Raw genomic sequence first — 18,197 nt, forward strand, 5'->3', positions numbered from 1 at the left:
CGTCAATCAGATCAATGTTCTTTGTTTCATCTTCTTTTTGCCATTTCCGATTCCTTCAGTGGGTTATATTCTTAATATATTCTTCTTTTGCAACATCGTGGAGTGATCTAGTTGTAATTAAGATTTCTCAATACACATGTAATCTTGCAGTTCCTTCTTTCAGGAATCTGAAATTAGTGAAAATATGCTTGCTACAATCGCTTCTTATATATCGATGGATCGGATTTGTTTGGTCCATTATGATTGCTTTATGTTTCCCTTTGCGCGTTAAAAGGGATTTTGAAGAGGATTTTTATCAGGTAGAAGAAGGGATTTGGCTTAGTGGAAGATTGTTCAAGTGTTGGATTATTGTTAAGGAGAAATCGTTTGCTACTTATTATAAGAAGATGATAAACAAAATTATTATAGAAATCTATGGATCATTATGAAAATCCTAATTTTATGATAATTTCTCCACTTCTTAAATTCTAAAATTGTTAAAATCGTACAGAAATATCTTTGCTAGTGGAATTTTCAATCGTAATAGATTTCTACAGAACAAGTTACAAATTAAAGTTTCTCTAATTTATACGCAATTTATATTACAAAAAAATATCTTAAAAATATTCTTAATTGATTAACATTGTTCTCGAAACTTCTCCGCCAAATTTATAATTCTTCTCCATCGATAGTTTCTCGATGGAATCGAATATGCGGAAAGATGTTCGCCGTGGATCTGCGTGTTCACGCACGGCAAACGGGGAAACAAATAATCACGCGGTTTTATGATTTTCGAAGATGCTTCTCCACTGACGAAATCGGAAATCAGTCCGTATATTCGAAATTCAGACCGCGCATATTTCACCGCGGACGCATCTCTCTAGCGGGATGGAAACTGGAATCGCCACGATTTTAGAAACTCTTCTCTCCTTGCTCGCGCCATAAATTTACAACCGTGAATTCGAATGCTCGAAAAAGAGATTAGAGGCGACACTCACATTTTTCCTTCATCCGACGTAACATCGAATTACTCGCTCTGTTGTTTTTGCATATTTGCAGTCCAGAATGCGTCGACGTATATCTGTGAGTGTAAGTTCAATAAATAATAGTAAAAAAGAAAAAAAAGAAATGATGCAATTCTTCGTCGATTTTTCCTCGTTTACAGGAAAAATAAACAAAGAATTCTTCTCGTAACAGCTCGCAAACAGCTTTTTCGAATCCAAGTTAAATCCTTGTATCCTTCTCCATCTTCAATTTCTCTCTATTATAACCGTCCTTTCGAACAATATTATGCGCAAATAAATGTTAAAAGTGTTCTGCGTCATCTTCGATCATACTTGGATAATGATCGTAATTTCACTTCCTCGATGAACGAGACTTCTTGATGTTTAATATCGAACGTTGGACTGAATTTTACGATCGATTCATGGAGGAGGGGGGAATTATTATGGGAACAAGGACAAAAGCAGAGCTGCCCGTCGTTAAGTATTTGTAATAGTTTTGGCCGCGGCCTCTGTTTAGATAGGAGCGGATTCCACATTGGTCGTTTTCCGATGTTTCGGTCATCACTTTGCTGCTTTGTTGATAATCGAACGCGGCTTTCGGTCTGCGTTCGAGCTTTGTTGTCGCTTCGTGTTTCGTAACGTTAATCCGCTAGTAATCGGGAGAGTTTGAGATGTTTGGAATCGTGTTTTAGAAAAGTTTTCTTTCCTTCTTTAAACATTTTCTCGAAAAACCGTACTCCCCTCTAACGATGCGATAATTTTCATTTTATTAGCCTCGCATAACTGTTTTATCCGGAATACCTAACAATTTCCGCGTGTTTCTCGATACGTGTAATGGCAAATGATTCAAAGGCAACGTCATAAAAATAATGGTATGTGACGTGGTTAGAGAATGATCGTTGGAAAAGAGACGTTCGATAATTTTCGTTTTTTATTTTCGTAATTTTGGTTTAAAAAGAAAGAAAGAAAGGGAAGAAGATATGTACGAAATGTATAGACGAAGGAAAATTCAAGAAAGGAAGAAAAAGAGGGGATAAAAATCCGTTTCCCCTTTTTACGACTTTTATTCCCGCTCGAGTTTGAAACTTGTCACACTATTTACCGAGGATTAATAAAATTAATTACTGCCATAATATCTGCCGTGGTGAGTATTCCGTTCGTAATTTGTCGACGCGCGTGTCACTTTAATTAACATTAGTACGCCCGTATTCGAGTGTCTTGATGCGTTCTGATTCGCAAGGATCTTCACGGACGAGATTAATTAACATCACAAATTGAAACTGGTAAAAGGAAAGTTGGAATGTTTCATTTCACCGTGGAGCAGATGGTGCTCGTGCACTCCCCGGGAAACTGTCTTAATAATCGTTAATGTTCTTAATAACACGTTATTTAGAAGGGAACATTTAATTTCCTCCTTTCCTTTCCCCTTCTTTTATTTTTTTCCCTCTTCCCCTCCCTTCTCGAGCTCGAAACCTCCTCTTCTCGCTGTTAAAAATTATTTTAATCTTCCAAACATATATAGTTAACCGATTAGATCGTAAGTGCCAATCAATTGAACCGAAAATATGAATTTTTCTTCGACGAGTTTCTCTTTTCGTCCAATGATAATTCTGAGATCAAGAAAAAAATATAAACACCGTGGAGATCGAGAACCACTGCTGCAGAGCATCTCAAACGAGATACGGAAACGTCGAATGCAATTAAAAAAAAACGACGTCATCCTATCGTGGACAATGACCCATTGATTGAGAACCACTGGGCGACCAAGCGAAGGAAAAAAGAATAATGTCGCCGAGTTGGTGAGCAGACGATCGTTGAGAACCGTGATGTAACGTATGCACTATGCGTCACCGTCTGGTCTCTGCTCGAGGGAATGCAGCCGCTTACGATCGAAAATATTTTCCTCGGTCCATCAGAATTCGCCGGACGCGCGACGGAAGTCTCCTTAAAGATCGCCATCACCGGACGTGACCTTGTGTACGCCGTAAAATACCCGTCTTGGCCCTTCAATTGGAAAACGTGCCGGATTCTAGGAACACCGATATACACCACATCTCGATGATTCGTGATACGATTTCCCGTCGCCATCTTCGTTCGACGGAATACCGGTGTTATTTTTTAATGGCTTCCCGCACATCTTCACAGGATACACCCGAAAATTACGATCGAGAGTTTTAATTTCTGCAATATTTTTTTCCTTTTTTTTTCCACTCCTAAAAGTGGAGAATTTTATCGATATATGTATATATCGGGGATATGAATTAAGGATTTTCGTCTGTATTTTTTATACACTCTCGTCACGAGTGATGAACGATATCTAAAAACGTCTAATCTAGGAATCTAATCGAATCTAGGAATATATAGGATACATTTACATTTCAGAGGGGCATGAATTTAAATGAAAATTTAAAAATGTTTACGAAACGGCGGGGAGGGAAAGATTAGGTGAAACGGGAAGGCGAAAAAAAATTCGATTGCCCACGTTGCTCGAAAAATTCGATTGCGCACGCGTGCAAAGACGCCATAACGGTTCGCATGATCGAGGCCTGCCACGTACCGCGTTATTCCCAAGAGGAGCAGCTATTGGGTTACGTAAAGGCGGACGCGTTATTCATCCACCTTTCTATCCCAACGCGCAAAAGCCGTTTCATGTTGTTTCGCGCCTAATTTCCAGCCAAAGGAACGCATTTTCCTGCTTGGAAAGAAAGAAAAGGGGGGACCTTAACCCTGATGGATGGCCTCTTCCGAGGGAGGGGAGAAATTTGCGCGCCTCCTGTTAAACGTGCGGTTCATGCGCACATTTCTTCAGAAATTCGCATGCTGCCCGCGTTCTTCTACATCTTATGGCCGGCCACGTGGCTCGCCTCGACGACCTTGTCCGACATTCGAGCCTCGGATCGTCCGAACCGGGCGGCCGTCGTCAGAGAAATCTCCCTTTTGTCGCTTCGTTCAAGTCTCTGCGAGTCGTGCGATGTGAAAAAACCAATGTCGGGGAGCCGAGATCGAGCCAAGATCTCTTCGTAGCTTTATAAATAATTTTCCGAGTAGAACGATTAAAGTAATTTGCCAATATGGAACTTTATGGATTCAGAATTGAAGTCCATAGGATGAGAACCACTGTTGAGATTTTCTTCATTGCATATACTCGTCAAAATTATTGACATAGATATTAATCTCTAAAAAACGAATACGTTTGCATAGTTAGACATAATTATCCTGTCCTGAAGACAAGGATTCATAATTTTTTCTGACTTTTCTTGCAATACCTTTTTGTATTTTTCAAGAAGAATAATTAAAGTAGTTTGGCAATATGGAACTTTATGGATTCAGAATAGAAATTGAAGTCCATAGGATGAGAACCACTGTTGAGATTTTCTTCATTGCATATACTCATCAAAATTATTGACATAGATATTAATCTCTAAAAAATACGTTTGCATAGTTAGATATAGGATTCATAATGTTTTTTAACCTTTCTTCGAATTGCAATACTTTTTTTCAAGAATAATATGAAGCTTTGGATTCAGAATAGAAATTGAAATCCATAGGATGAGAACCATTGTTCGAATTTTCCTCATTGCATATACTCGTCAAAATTATTGTTCAAATCTCAGAAGACATAACTATATATCTCTAAAGAACCAATAGAAATATCTGTAAAGAACGTTTGCATAGTTAGACATAATTATCCTGTCATAATTATCCAAGGATTCATAATGTTTTCTAACTTTTCTTGCAATATCTTTTTGTATTTTTCAAGAAGAATAATTAAAGTAATTTGGCAATATGAAGCTTTATAGATTCAAAATAGAAATTGAAGTCCATAGGATGAGAACCACTGCTCGAGTTTTCTTCTAAGCTCAACGCGTATACTCGTCAAAATCATTAGAACTATTGTTCAAGTCTCGAAGAACATTCTACACGTCCGCATAGCTAGACGTACTCGTTCCTTAGGGATTGATATCCACGATTACATCGAAAAAGTTAGGATTTAAACGATTGATGAAGCTGGCAATCAATCAGAATCGAGCTGGTCTTCGATTACCGATCGTTGATTAAAATTTCATACGTGGATAGACACGCGTGACGGAATACGCATTTATCTAACGCAAGTACACCGTAGTATTCCTAATAAAAATACCAGGAAACGGATAATAGATTCCCACGCGAAAACTTTCATTTAATTCGTTGTAGAAAATGGAAAAACACGTGAAAATATACGTGTTACGCTCGTAAATTGGGGGCGTGTCCACCATCCAACACGCACGCTAATCGAGTGACATACTGTTTGGGGACGCAGGTGAGACCATTTTAACCATTATCCGGTCATCAGGCAGTCATATCCGGCCCGCGTCGCTTCGGCAAATAGATCGATTCCTGACCGTCACGATTCTTCGTGTGATTGCGCCGCTCGTGTGTACACACGGATAAATGAACGAGTTGGGACGAATTTTTATCTGGCCGACGAGATCCTTCGGGTATCGTTTCTCGAGAAATTGGAATGGTAATTGTTCCAGCTAAACATCTCCTTTATTACGTTCGCTTATCGAGTTCAGGAAGATTTTTCTTAAGATTAACTCCTCTCCTTCTCTCGTACGTAAAACCCTTCTATCGTACCATCCAATTCCTCGTCGATACAAAATTAACAATGTAATCCTGTCTTTCGTAACATCGAACAAAGAGCCTGCAATCTTCAGCTCCGTCGTCGAGTTTCAAAAAAATTCACGCGCTTCGCCTTTCCGCGCGCGGAGAGTACTCTTCATTCTCGACGCCACGGTTTTCAACGTAATTGCGCACACTGGTGGGCAAACAATAATCTGTGCGCGCGCGCGGGAAGGGTTCGTGTAGCAACAAACAAAGCCGAGTGGGCCAGGTAGCGAAAGCATTCGGCGGTCGAAAAGCCGGTGGGTGGCCGCCATGCCGCGGCAAAGGGACGAAGGGAGGCGCGAAGGGCAGGTACACGAATTTACATGCAACCGCGCGCACGTTGACTCGGCTTTAATAATTCAGAGGGTCGGCCGACCAGCACTGACAGCGCGTCTGCGGTCGCGGAATCATGGCTGTGACACGGAGGGAAGGGGAGGAGGAGGAGAAAGTGCCTAGGCAACTTTTTGGCCGATCGTTTTTTACGGAGGAAAGTGACTTGGAACAAAAGCAGCTTTGAATTCGAAGAAGAAGAACGCGACTCCGAGTCGAATCTCTTTTTTAACCCTGCGGCGAGCAACCCGGCCAACAGGAACACCAACCTACGCTTGGCGGATTGCCAATCTAAATCGTTCGTCTAATAAACCATCGTCGAAAACAAAGCGATATTAAGTAATATCACCGAAAAACATCTCCTTCCTTCTCCTTAATATTCCTATTAAAAATTTAACCGTAGCTTTAAAAATCTTCCCTACAAAATCATCGAAAATATTAAATTTACTTAGACTTGGTTAAATTTTCTGTTCCTATTCGCGAATCGATAAGAATCGAAACGAACCAACAAGGATTACATTGAAAGCACGTGTCGAAATCAGGAAAAAGGAGAAAATCCATATCGAAAAGAGAGGAAAAAGGGAAGAAAGGAAGATCTGAAAAGCAGAAGCGACGATTCTTCCAAATCTAGATAGAAGAATCTCTAAACTCGGCATTGGCCCGACTCGTTTCCTTTCGTTTCCCGCGGAACCGATAACTCGAAAACCGTCCATTTAATTTCATCGTTGGACGCGGAACGTTTTCGGATTTAATCAAATTAATGGCGGCTGGTGTACGGGGCGCGATTAATTCGGGCGAAACGCGGCCTACGGCAACCGAGGGGGGAGGGGAGGGATCCTCTGACCGCAGAGGTAGGAACAGGCTCGGGCACAAAGCCACGATAATATACCGTGAGCGGTGCGCAAACGTCTTCCATAGAAGGTGGAAGCGGCGAGGTCGGTCCATTAAGCCCGGCCCGTTTGTACTGGCTGCGTTTGTTCTGCGTTTTGCCCCTCCCGCGGGATACTCGAGCCTCCTGGCCAGACGTGGCTCGGCCTCCAATCGCCGTTTCATCCTTCTCGAGTCAATCGCGCGTGACGTTTCGCGACGAAGATTTTTTCGATCTCGTTTCTTTTTTTTTTTGAAATTTTTGATCGTCGTTCTTCTTCTTCTCTTCAGCTTTCAGATATTCGGATCGTACGCCCGTTTAATCGGTACGTCGGTATTACGAGTGTGACGCTCGAAATGTTATCGAAACGAAGGCAAAACAGTTATGACGCGTTTCGATGACTTCTTTCGGAGGAAGCGATTAGATTTTCAACTCGAGTTTTATTATTCATCCGCTATATATCGAACTCGATGCGTCAGAACTGTTAGAGTGCATATAACGGCGCTTCTCAGAGAACTCTTGCTCACTAGCAGCGTTCAGCTAGCGAAGAGAGTGTAATTGATATAAATAAAACACGATAATCCTCTTCTCCTCCCCTAACAATAGAATTTGAGAAAGGATCTCATTCCTGAAAACCACCCCAGAGACACGATCCGACCGGTTACGAATCGAAAGAATCTCGAGGATGGACGGGGCGACGATTCGGGTTCGTTGAAACCCGTTGTTGTTGGAAGAATGGGGCGAAGTTGGGGATAGGCCGATGTGCGGTCCACCAAGAATAGGTTTTTACGGCTGACGCGGTTGTAACGCCGCAGCGAGAATTATTTACTTCGCGCCGCCTGGCAGAAATAGCATGGGCGGAAATTTATTTATCTATCTGTCCCCGCGTGTGCCGCATCCGCGACCAAAATACTGTTCCCTTACGGAAAGTCGATTGTCGTGCGCCGTGGGCTGGCAACAATTTTTTCGCTCTCGTCGAAATCCTCTCGATCGAAATCTTATTTTCGAACGAATCTTTTCGTTAACCTCCTTGCCGGGAGAGGTCACCGGTAACACTTGTGTGCGAAATTCTCTCCTCGATTCAGTCGTAGCGACGGTGTTTGATGGATTTGTCGAGTTTATTCCATTTTATATGTATATATACGTGCATGATTTTTGCTAGGAATATCGAAGGATCGGGGAAACTGCACAGATCGTGGAACGAGGGCGAGGGTGTTTGACCCAGTTTAGAGTGCATCGATCCCTTCGCCTCGTAAAAAGGGTGACGACGTCGCGACAGGCGGTAGGTGTGAGGCGAATTCTCGACGAGAACGGCAACGTCGCTCGACAATTGGCAATTAGCCGGTTGGAGCAGCCGGGTCAATTGGACCCACGCTTCCAGTTGAATTCGCGAGTCTGGTCACGTCTTATCGCGAAATTACTCGTTGGTACACGCACTGTCGCTCGGCACATCCTCGTTGCCCGAACTCGACCTTCACTCGCTCAGTGATTCTCAGCCCGGTGAAGGTGTGAAGGATAACGACGAAACGTTATCACCTGTGGAAGAAACAACGAGGAGACTCTCGCCTGCGATTCTCTTAAATTGCGAAAAGGGAAAAAATAAACGATCGCGATCTCTTCTCTGTATCCTCGAAATAATTTCGCTCCCTTTTTGCATCCGTGTGAAAATTGATTACAAAAATGAACCAACGAGGCTTCCAATCTATTACGAATTATTACGCAATGATTTTGTTTTCCTTAATATAAAAGAAAATCGGAAGAGAGGATCGATCGATTTGATTTTCGATCAGTTAATGGGCACAGGTCGGAATAAGAGGTGGACAGGTTTGACGATTAATCAGGCCGGGCCAGGCTTTTGTTCAGAGCTGTACGAGAGAGGGAATACACGCATAAGATTGCCGTTGCACGTCCGTGGCTCGACATATGGCAGTGCTCCAACAAGTGGCAGCGAGAACGTCGTGTGCAGACCTTATGGCCCCGTGTACGCCGTCCATTGTCTACCCTGACACGTGACATTACGCTTGTTCCTTTCGCGAAAATCGGGCTTATTGTTTCACTCCTCGTGAAAACAGGAGAGAGAAAGAAAGAACCAACGATTCGAACGTTGTTTGGAAGAAACTAAATTCACCCTCGGTCGAGAATTTTTCGAAAATTTTTCAACCCTCGGAGGAAAACCGAATCTCTCGAAATTTTAAATTTTTTTAATTTCGAAAATTAATTCTTTTTGAATCTAGACTTTTAAGATTCGATCTCGCGTTATTGTTTACGCGCATCCTGGCTTGCGTTTTCTATATTAAGAACGGTCGCGTTGACGCCAATCCCACACGCGATTCCAAGCGGATCGTTGCCGAACCAAGGTCAAGGCGAACGCTTCTCTCGAGAGGGCTGGCCTTAGGGGTTCGCAGTTCCCATTGTTCTCCGTCGAGTCCTGCGATTATCTCGCTCGACTATCAGCGCTCCCCATCGCGTTACGGGAGCGTGGGCAACGAGATCTCTCTGGCTAGCTTTGTTCCCGCCACACCAAAGTCACATCCGATCCAACAAATTTCTCCCCTCCCCCTGTTTTACCAACTTTTAATAATAATCAATCGTGGAGGAAGGAGAAGAGGAGGAATTTAGCCGCAACTTTTTATTTGTCTATTTATTTTTTCGAAGGGTCGAACGATCGGATCGGAGTTTAATCATTTTCCCTCGATCGATACCGATCGATTTGCGAGGGCTTGGAACGAGGAAGGAAGGAACTCTTGGCACGGAGTGTACGGGCACATACCAAGCCGCCGCGATTTGAATTACAATCGGCGCATCCCGCGGCATCCCGTCCAGCTGGTTCGCGTCTCGTTAACTACCCGCCATTCTTATGTAATTTTATGCTAAATTTCCGCCACCCCTTTTCCCACGGAACCGCGCCCCCCTCCCGCACCACTTTCTCTCCTGTTGCTCGCTTTTCCAAGGGAGCCGAACCCTTGTTTCACCCTTCACCTAGACACCTATCCTACCGGTTGTGTCGCTCTTTGTTCGGGGGGATTTACTTTTTCTCTCTTTTTGCATTCCTTTTTTTCTTCCTCTTGCTCTTCTTCTTCTTTGGCAATCCATTTTCGTGCATTATTATTCTTTAATCTTTTGTCGAAACGCGGTTATAATAATAATAACGCTCCTCGTTCATTATTTTAATGCGCGCAACAAATAAGTAGGTAAAAAATGAAATTACTTTGTGATATTTAACGCAAGTGTTGCATGTTTTTTTTTTTTTTTTCGTTATGGTATAAACACGGAGTTATTAAATTAATTGGAGTAATCGTTTGTTGCTGTTATATTGCTGTTTTATTTATTTTTCGAGGATTTTCGAGGCAGTGGGTTTTTACCTATTGTGTTTAACGTATTTTTATTTATAAAGCTTTTCGGAACGGTTAATCTCTCGAAAGTGATTTTTTTTTTTTGGAAATCGATCGATAATGGGGTTGTTCTTGATACATGCTTTTCTGTACGTAAAATATTTTGCGCTATTTATATGCATCGTTCGTTACATACATATATATTATATATGTATCGCCTTTTATATATGCCACTCTTTTTATTCTATATTATCTGCAGGAGAAAACTGTACGAAAATAAATAATTTCGTGGGGAAAAAGTACTGCTCGAATCTCGAAGGGAAACTAGATTTCTCTCTCTCTCTTTCTCTCTCTTTCTCTCGAAAAAAAAAGTTCCAAGTCGGTACAGGATTCCTTTTTCTTCGAGCGCTTCCTTACCACCGGTGAATGAACCAGCATTCTACCTTATCCTCCTGTGGCCAGAAGAGAGGAGACTCTTTGTCCGCCATGGAATCGATTGGAAAAAAGTTGGAAAGTCCTTGCGTCGAACATGTCATCCTCTACAATGGAAGCAATGAATCTCTCTTTCTTGATCAATCGCGATCAAATTTTTATTACCCGGTAATTATCTCTCTTTTCTTTCTTTCTTTCTTTCTTTTTTTTTTTTTTTTGAATTATTCCACGCAATTCCATTTTTTTAAAACTTTTTTTCAACGACTTTAATTTTTTAGTAAATAAAAAATTTTTTTTTATCCATTGTCGTATATCCATTGCTGGCAAATGTCGATCGATATTTTTTCAAATATCTCTCTTGTTCCCTAATTTCCTGCTACGAGATTACGCCCAATAATAGATCAACAATAGAAAATTCTGGGAATGCCGACGATCAAGTTTTTCTTTCAACGACGCGTTCCTTTCCTATTCCTTCTTCCTATTTTTTCGGCGGACGTTTATTCATCGTACCATTTTCTGTTCGATTCCCTCTTCTTCCGAATGTGTCGGAGCTCTGACCGACTGTCACCAGCTCCGGTTGCGATTCCTTCCTTTGTTATACGAAACTTGCATTCCATTGATAACACTTGCTTGGGTTATACTCGAGTGTACGCGTTATCTGTACCGGGAACGGAATGAATTCGAGATTGTTAGCGGCCGATGAGTCGACGCGATTTAATTTGGTATTCGAGTTTTCTCCAACGGCGATCCATGATTTTAATTCACGATCGATCACGACGATGTTATAATAATAATCACGATCGCTCGATCCTTCGCTTCGTCACCGGAAAATTAACGTCCCTTACGTAATCCTCGTAATCCGCTTTTGTTCTACAAAAAAAAAAAAGAAAAAAAAAAGACGATTTAGCATCTTGCAAATCTACGCGACATCTGTTTCTCGTAGTTTAGCCACCGTTCTCGATTTAAAGCAACTCTTCTCGTGTCTATAAATAATAAGAAGAGAGTGTAGCAAAACTTGTGTAGCAACAACTCATTGTTCGAACGTGGAAAATCGAGTCGTCGCTTTTCGGAACGGTATTGTTATCGTTAATTAACAGATTCTTAAAAATCTCGAAAATAAATACAATATTACACGCTTACGCGTAAATCATCATCACGCATTATTAACCTTTCATTATTACAAGCCCATTTATAAAACTGAAAGTGATTCGTAAAATTGAAAAATAACCAAACAAAATTGGATCTAAGAATTTGTATATCTTAGGATCAGAAATGTAATATAAAGCAAGCAATCGAAGGGGAAGAGGATAAGCGTTGGAAATCAGATATTATTAAGCATTTTGGATCCGAGGAGTAAACGATAAATAAGTTTAATTTAAGATATGATATTGCCACTGGGATCCATAAGCAGCTCGATTTATTAATCTCGGAGGATCGGAAATTGTGTCTAACGTATGGTCACTCAAAATCTGATTTGTTGCAACACGTTACGTAAAGTTACTCTTGGAATTTATAGAAAGATAATACCGACAGAGCGCACCGTTGTTGATAGATTTACAAGTCTGATTTCTCAACATTATTCTCTAGAACCAAGAATCCACCAACGTTTCGCAACCTCTCGAACGAATGCTAGAAATATCCCCTTAATGCCGAGAGAATTTGCCGGAGGAAAGTTGGGTAAACGATTGACATTTGCAATAAAGAAAACCTCGAAACGAATAACGTTGAAAATTCATTCGTAGCCAGATCAGAATCTTAAAAGTTTCGATGACAATCTACGCACGAGGAAATTTTTCAACGGTTTCGACAGATCTCGATCTTCTTCTGCGTTGCACCTCGCCTTACAAAAGTGACGGGTTTGAACGCATCCCCCCTGGAAACCCAAGGAGAGACAAATTTTCGCAAGTTCGGTCCGTATCAACGTAATTCTCGCCGAGGCGCGGGCTTTTTAATTAAAAGCACCGCGCTGCCCATTATCTCGCCAACTTATAATCGCGCCTATCCATTCCCACTCTCCTCCCATGCAACTCGGGCCTTTATTCGTCGCGCACGGAGGCGGCCGTAATGAGCAATAATTCATATTTCTCCGTCGCGGTGGAAAGAAAATAGAACACAAGATTGTCTCCATTTACCGCGGAATAATATCTCAGAACGATCCTTGCCATTTCGCTCTCCAAGCATTTAACATCCCCGAACGCTCCCTCCCCCTCCTTGTATTTTTATACGGGAACTAACAATTATTCCCCCGATTATTCCACTTCTTCTTCCCTCGAAACGATACAATTCGTCGCTGGAAACTCGCTCCTCGAATTACACCAGCGCCATTTCGAGGGGGAGTGGGAATAGAACGTTTTAGACAGCTTTCGTAGTTGCAAACAAGGGAGGGATGGTCGTCGAGCATCTCCATTTGATATCAACACGTCTTGGAGCATAACGGGGCGTATAAATAACGCCGGAATTCTCCGTCAAGCGTTGTGTTTCCTTCCTTCCTTCCTTCCTGTTCTCGTAGTTGATCGATCCACGAAGTAACGAGAAGCCGAAAATCCCGAAACTCGTTTTCTCCCGCAAATTCGAACCTCTACCGGCTAGGCCGTACGTCACGTGGAAACTTGGGGCCGAAGGTTAAAGTTGCCTCGAAGGCAACTTGTCTTCGTGGAACGTTCCTCTCTTCGACGACTTTGGAGCGAGGAGCACGTTTCCACGAGGAGCCCCTGTCCCCCGTGGCGCAGGTTGGAAAACGAGGGGGGAATTGTCCTGGAAGCGGGGACAAAGGGAACTCGCTTCCCTTTAGGAGGAGGGGCTGCAAAAGTGGGCGGTTGGCAACTTCTCCTCCTCCTCCTTCTTCTCTTCCTCTTCTCCTTTCTTCTCTCGTCGCCACGGTTTTCGGGACGGGGGATGAAGACTCGTTTTTCTTTTCTCGAATAGCAGCAACTACGTTCTGACGCTCGTTAGGGTAATGGGGAGGTTGTTTTGTGGATGAATCGTTTGGAAGGAGAGAGAGGGGCGGGTTGAAAGTTTTGAGAGAAGGGTTGGATAATAATCGGCGGCAAGATGTTTAGGGTTTTGGATTTTTTGGGGGAGTATATTCGGGGGATGTGTATATCGTAAGAAGGTTGCCACCACGAATCGTTCAGGAAGAAGTTTTCAATTTTGGGAAGAGTATTGGTCACTTCGAAGAACAGGGGAATTCCTTGATTCGTTCCGATGTCGAAAATGGAATTGTCCTTACCAACCTCGCCTTTCTTTTGATAAATTTTTTTAATAAGCCATTTTTGTATTATTTTTTATAACAATCCGATAGTTTCATCTAAGATCTTTTGTTGATTACATATTTTATTAAAAGATATAAATTTTAGGAGTAATAATAAATATATTCTGGACGATAAATATATATAAATATAAAAAGAGAGTACGTAACATTCAAGAATGATAGAAACAAATTTTCCTAATTTTTTTATTATTAAAAGTTAACCCAATTTACAGTAATTAAACTCTGAATTTTCAAAATCGAAATATATTTCTGTCCTTTGAATCTCCCTTCTTATCATATTCCTCAAAGAATAAAATATTTATTTTTACGATATACGTTTTCCCCGACAAATTTTATTCAACAAAACCACTTGTAAACCACTAATTACCGATATATAAAATTTCATCATCGTCGTTGCGCACAGTGAACCGCGCCCCTCCTCTTTTCCGCCCCGTTATATTTTATTCAACTGGGCGCACGCAGGCCACGTTCGCAACACCCGTCGACGCCGTCGATGCCCCGTTGATAAAACACGCGCCGCAAATTTCGGCACCTGTTACGCGCGTGTAATGGCGGCCGCCGACATCGTTGTCCGCCCGTTTCCCCGGACTTTGGATTAACATCCTGCCCCTATTCACCCCTCTGCCGCGATGACCTGTGATACCTGTGAACGCTCTTTGATCGCATCGATTCGCAACCGACTGTTTACACGCGATTATAATCGTCCTTGATGGATAATCCGTCCGATTTTCGCCCGTTGAGCTCATCTCGTTTAATTTAGGGTAATTTCTCGGTATTTAGGGGGTAAAAAGTTTGAGATGTGATTCAGATGTGAAATAAAGATGCGCGAAATGTTTCTTCGTTGTCGAAATTAGTTGAACGGAGAGTATTTAATGTTAGATTCGCGGAAGTTGTCAATTTTCACGCTTAACAATTCTGAATATGCAAATATTATTGTTTAAAAATTACAGAAAATATGTATTTCTATTATTATAACATTTTTATTTTATTATTTCTGCATGTTGTGTACCCATTTTTTGACGAAAATTTGTATTATTTATCAATTATCAATTAACAACAAAAATAAAAATGGGAATGGATGAGAAAAAACAACGCCAAGGAAATGACGAATGTTTAGCAATAAATACACGATTAAACTATTTGGAAGCTTAGCAAAAATTTATTTTCGTAAATGAAGATTTGAAGTGAAGATCAATCGGATTCTGATAACGAATTATGCGAAAGCGAGGAAGACATTTAACGATATAAACGAAATTAAAGATTCTGACGATAGTGGAGAATGAAAATTATTTCAGATACTGAAAGCAGGATCCCCCTTCGCGTGTTCTGGATTATTATGCAGAGAAGCCACAGTCGGGAATAAACAAAACAAAAGAGTTGGACAGTGACCATCACGAACGAAATACTAGCTACTTCAATTCAAATATCTAGGGTCTAACTATATTTGAGTTAAATCTAATACAAGTATACGTTCGAGATAGAGTAAAAGATGTATCGAAGCCAACGATATAAATGAACAATTTATCGCTCGAAAAAGACGGATTTCGTTAAAAGGTTATTACCCTCCCTTAATTTTTCCTCTTCTCTCTCTGTTTCAGGTGAGTTTCCTCCCCGTTTCCTGAGGGACCCGAAAGACTTTTCGCGGCTTGTTTCGCGGTGAGTTAAGGCTAAAAGTTTCGGCAACGATCCCTTCCTTCTTCAGGGATCGATCGACCAAGGGGCCGTGCAAATCAGCGTAAAAAAATGATACATTTCCACGAAGGAAAGGAATTTCCTCCTCTAATTGACGCCAAATTCAACGAATCAGGATATTAATACCAATATTTTCGATATAAATATATCTTCAGAGGATAGGATAAAAATATTCTCCCCTCTCTTCTCTTCCACGGGAGAATTTTCACAGAAACAAACGTTTCTGAACCCGGTCTCGTTTATCGTAATTTCCTTCCATCGATACGACCGAACGCAATTTTTCCAGGACAAAAAAGAAAAAAGAAAGGAGAAAAATTTACTTTAAAAAAGAAACTTTAAACAAAAGAAGAGACGAAGCGAGTCGAGGTAAAACGCGAATTGCAATTGATCGTTCCGGAAGATTGAACATTAACGGCACGTATCCCGAAAAAAGAAAGAGAGAGAGAGAGAGGAAAGGGGGAAAAAATTGGCCGGCTTGTTTAATTCTGCAGGTTAATTAATTGTCGTTAATTAGCTCGGTTCCTTTCCCGCGCTAATAACGCCATGGTAATGCCGTTTTTTAATTACGCTCTATTACGCATCCCTTTTATTACGCTCTCCTCCGTGGCTCGTTTGGAAACATTTAATTAGCCTGGCCGTCGAACGCTTGCTGGAATTGTCCCGTGAAAATAATCATGGTGGCCGACGTCTTCGCTCGTCGCCATTTTCCCCGACGACAGCCGATATTTCCCGACAATCCCGTTGACAGCTCGTTTTCACCGACGACGCCTGTCTTCTTCGGGATATTTTGTATCGATGCGTGATGTTTTCTTTTTGTTTCTTCTCCGGATCATTTTTCGTTCCACGGTGTGGAAACTTCTGCATCGGTTAATTAAATTGCGCTTTGCGGAATTATCTTGATTTGTTTAAACCTCGTTCCACAGATTTTTCCACGGAGAAACTTTAAACGAGAAATTTTTCATATCACGATACGGAGAATAAAAATTTCCTTTACGGTAGAATGCGTGAACGAGATGGAAGTTGTTTAATAATAAAGATTCCTAAGTAAAGGGCTACCCATTAGCAAAGGAATCGTAATGAAATTCTCTTTCTAGTACAATGTACGAACGAAATAAAAGATTCTCTATCCAGCGAGAGAGGGAAAAGGCTGGGAAAATTCTTCTTATACCGCTCACTTATCCGCGAACCTTAGGAAAACAAGAGCCGGGGGTAATTAGAATTTCCACTCACGAGAAATCGGATCTCTTTTCGGGCTCGTGTCGCGAAAATTCGCTTCCAAATTTCTATCAAACGCGAGTACGCATCTTAAAAATCCTCGAAAAAGAAAAAGAAACGTAAATTTCCATCCGATTAACGAGACGCTGCAAACCAATCGCGATGGATCCCACAGCGTTTTCGAAATGTTTTCACTTTCGAGATAATACGGACGTGGAATTAGCGAGACAGAAAAAAAAGAGGAAAAAAGAAAGGAAAAATGGAACTGGCGCGCGATTGGGAAATCGATGGGCTCGTGTCGCCGGCGAAACTCTAAATAACCGATTGCACCCCTGAGGATCAAGCACGAGGCGGGTTCGTTTGTCCAGTTCGACGAAGAGGAAACGGCGTTACCTGTTTGCAGAACCGAATTGTTTTGCTCCTCCTCCCATCCCCCCGCTTGTCACTTCGTCGTAAATATTTATCCGACTTTTTTCCCCTTTCTTTTTTTTTCTTTTCTCCTCTCTTCTTTCCCTCTCCTTTTTTGCTTCCTTTTTCTTTTTCTTTTTTTTCGTTTGTTAGAAGCTTCGTAACATGAAGCTTATATTCGCGTTGATTCACTCGATCGAATATTTTCCTGAAAATAATATTTGATCGTCGTTTCGGGTACCATTGAAAGTATACATCGAAGTAGTAAAGGAATGGTTGGAGTCTTGGACGAGGCTCGAACACGGTTTCAAAAAGTAGGGAGACTGGGATGGAAGGGAAGGGAAACGGAATTGTTTCATTCGTACTGCGGCACGGGGACACGGAGGGTGGTGGAGGGGTGGTTGCAGGGTGGAGAGAGGAGGTGGTGGCGGTGGTCGTGGGGTTGGAAACGACAAACGAGGCTGGCAGGTTGGCCTGTGCGTGGAAATTTTCCCCACCTGTTGCCAAACAATTCTCATGGAAACGAAGTTATGGCCACTGTTTCCGCCAGATAAATACCGCGCGCGCGCGCGCGAGCACCAGACGACTTCCCCTGCGACAATGTCCCTCCAACGACAAAGAGACACCTGTCGCGATTGTTTGCGAGCGAATTTCGAAAGACGCGCGATAACGCGAAGAATACCCACGTTGCAATGATTTAAAAAATTCCCCCATATTATGTAGAATATCTTCGACCTTGAACTTTATCGATTCGATTATCGGCTAATTTAATTTCTAATTTGATTTGTTAATGAAAACAAATTTTCCTTTCCATGTAGTAACGAACCAAGAGCTTGACCAATTGTTTTATCTTTCAGATTAATAAATTCGTTAATTAGAACAGCAATTTGAATTTATAGATCAAATTTATTATTTATAATTTTTAATACGTTAATTATAACACTTTGATTTCGAGAATATTATTCGTGAAAGAACGTTTCGAGGACTTTGTACATTTTATGCTACTAATTTTTTAAAAT

General features: G+C 41.5%; 1 protein-coding gene across 21 annotated transcripts in view; it reads left to right on the forward strand.

Moving 5' to 3' along the window:
* LOC108002604 (polypyrimidine tract-binding protein 2) overlaps window positions 1-18,197 on the forward strand; it is a 429,375-nt gene that overhangs the window by 130,781 nt on the left and 280,397 nt on the right. The window contains exon 1 of one of the 21 annotated variants that reach the window (XM_062078867.1): window positions 15,470-15,519. The exons of 19 other annotated variants lie outside the window; for them this stretch is intronic. The gene's annotated coding sequence lies outside the window, so the exon portion shown is untranslated. Of the gene's footprint in view, window positions 1-15,469; window positions 15,520-18,197 lie in introns of those variants that run through there. One more of the 21 variants, XM_062078839.1, reaches the window with a different exon arrangement.

This window comes from Apis cerana, linkage group LG8 (genome assembly GCF_029169275.1).
Source record: "Apis cerana isolate GH-2021 linkage group LG8, AcerK_1.0, whole genome shotgun sequence".
In the NCBI taxonomy this organism is placed as follows: domain Eukaryota; kingdom Metazoa; phylum Arthropoda; class Insecta; order Hymenoptera; family Apidae; genus Apis; species Apis cerana.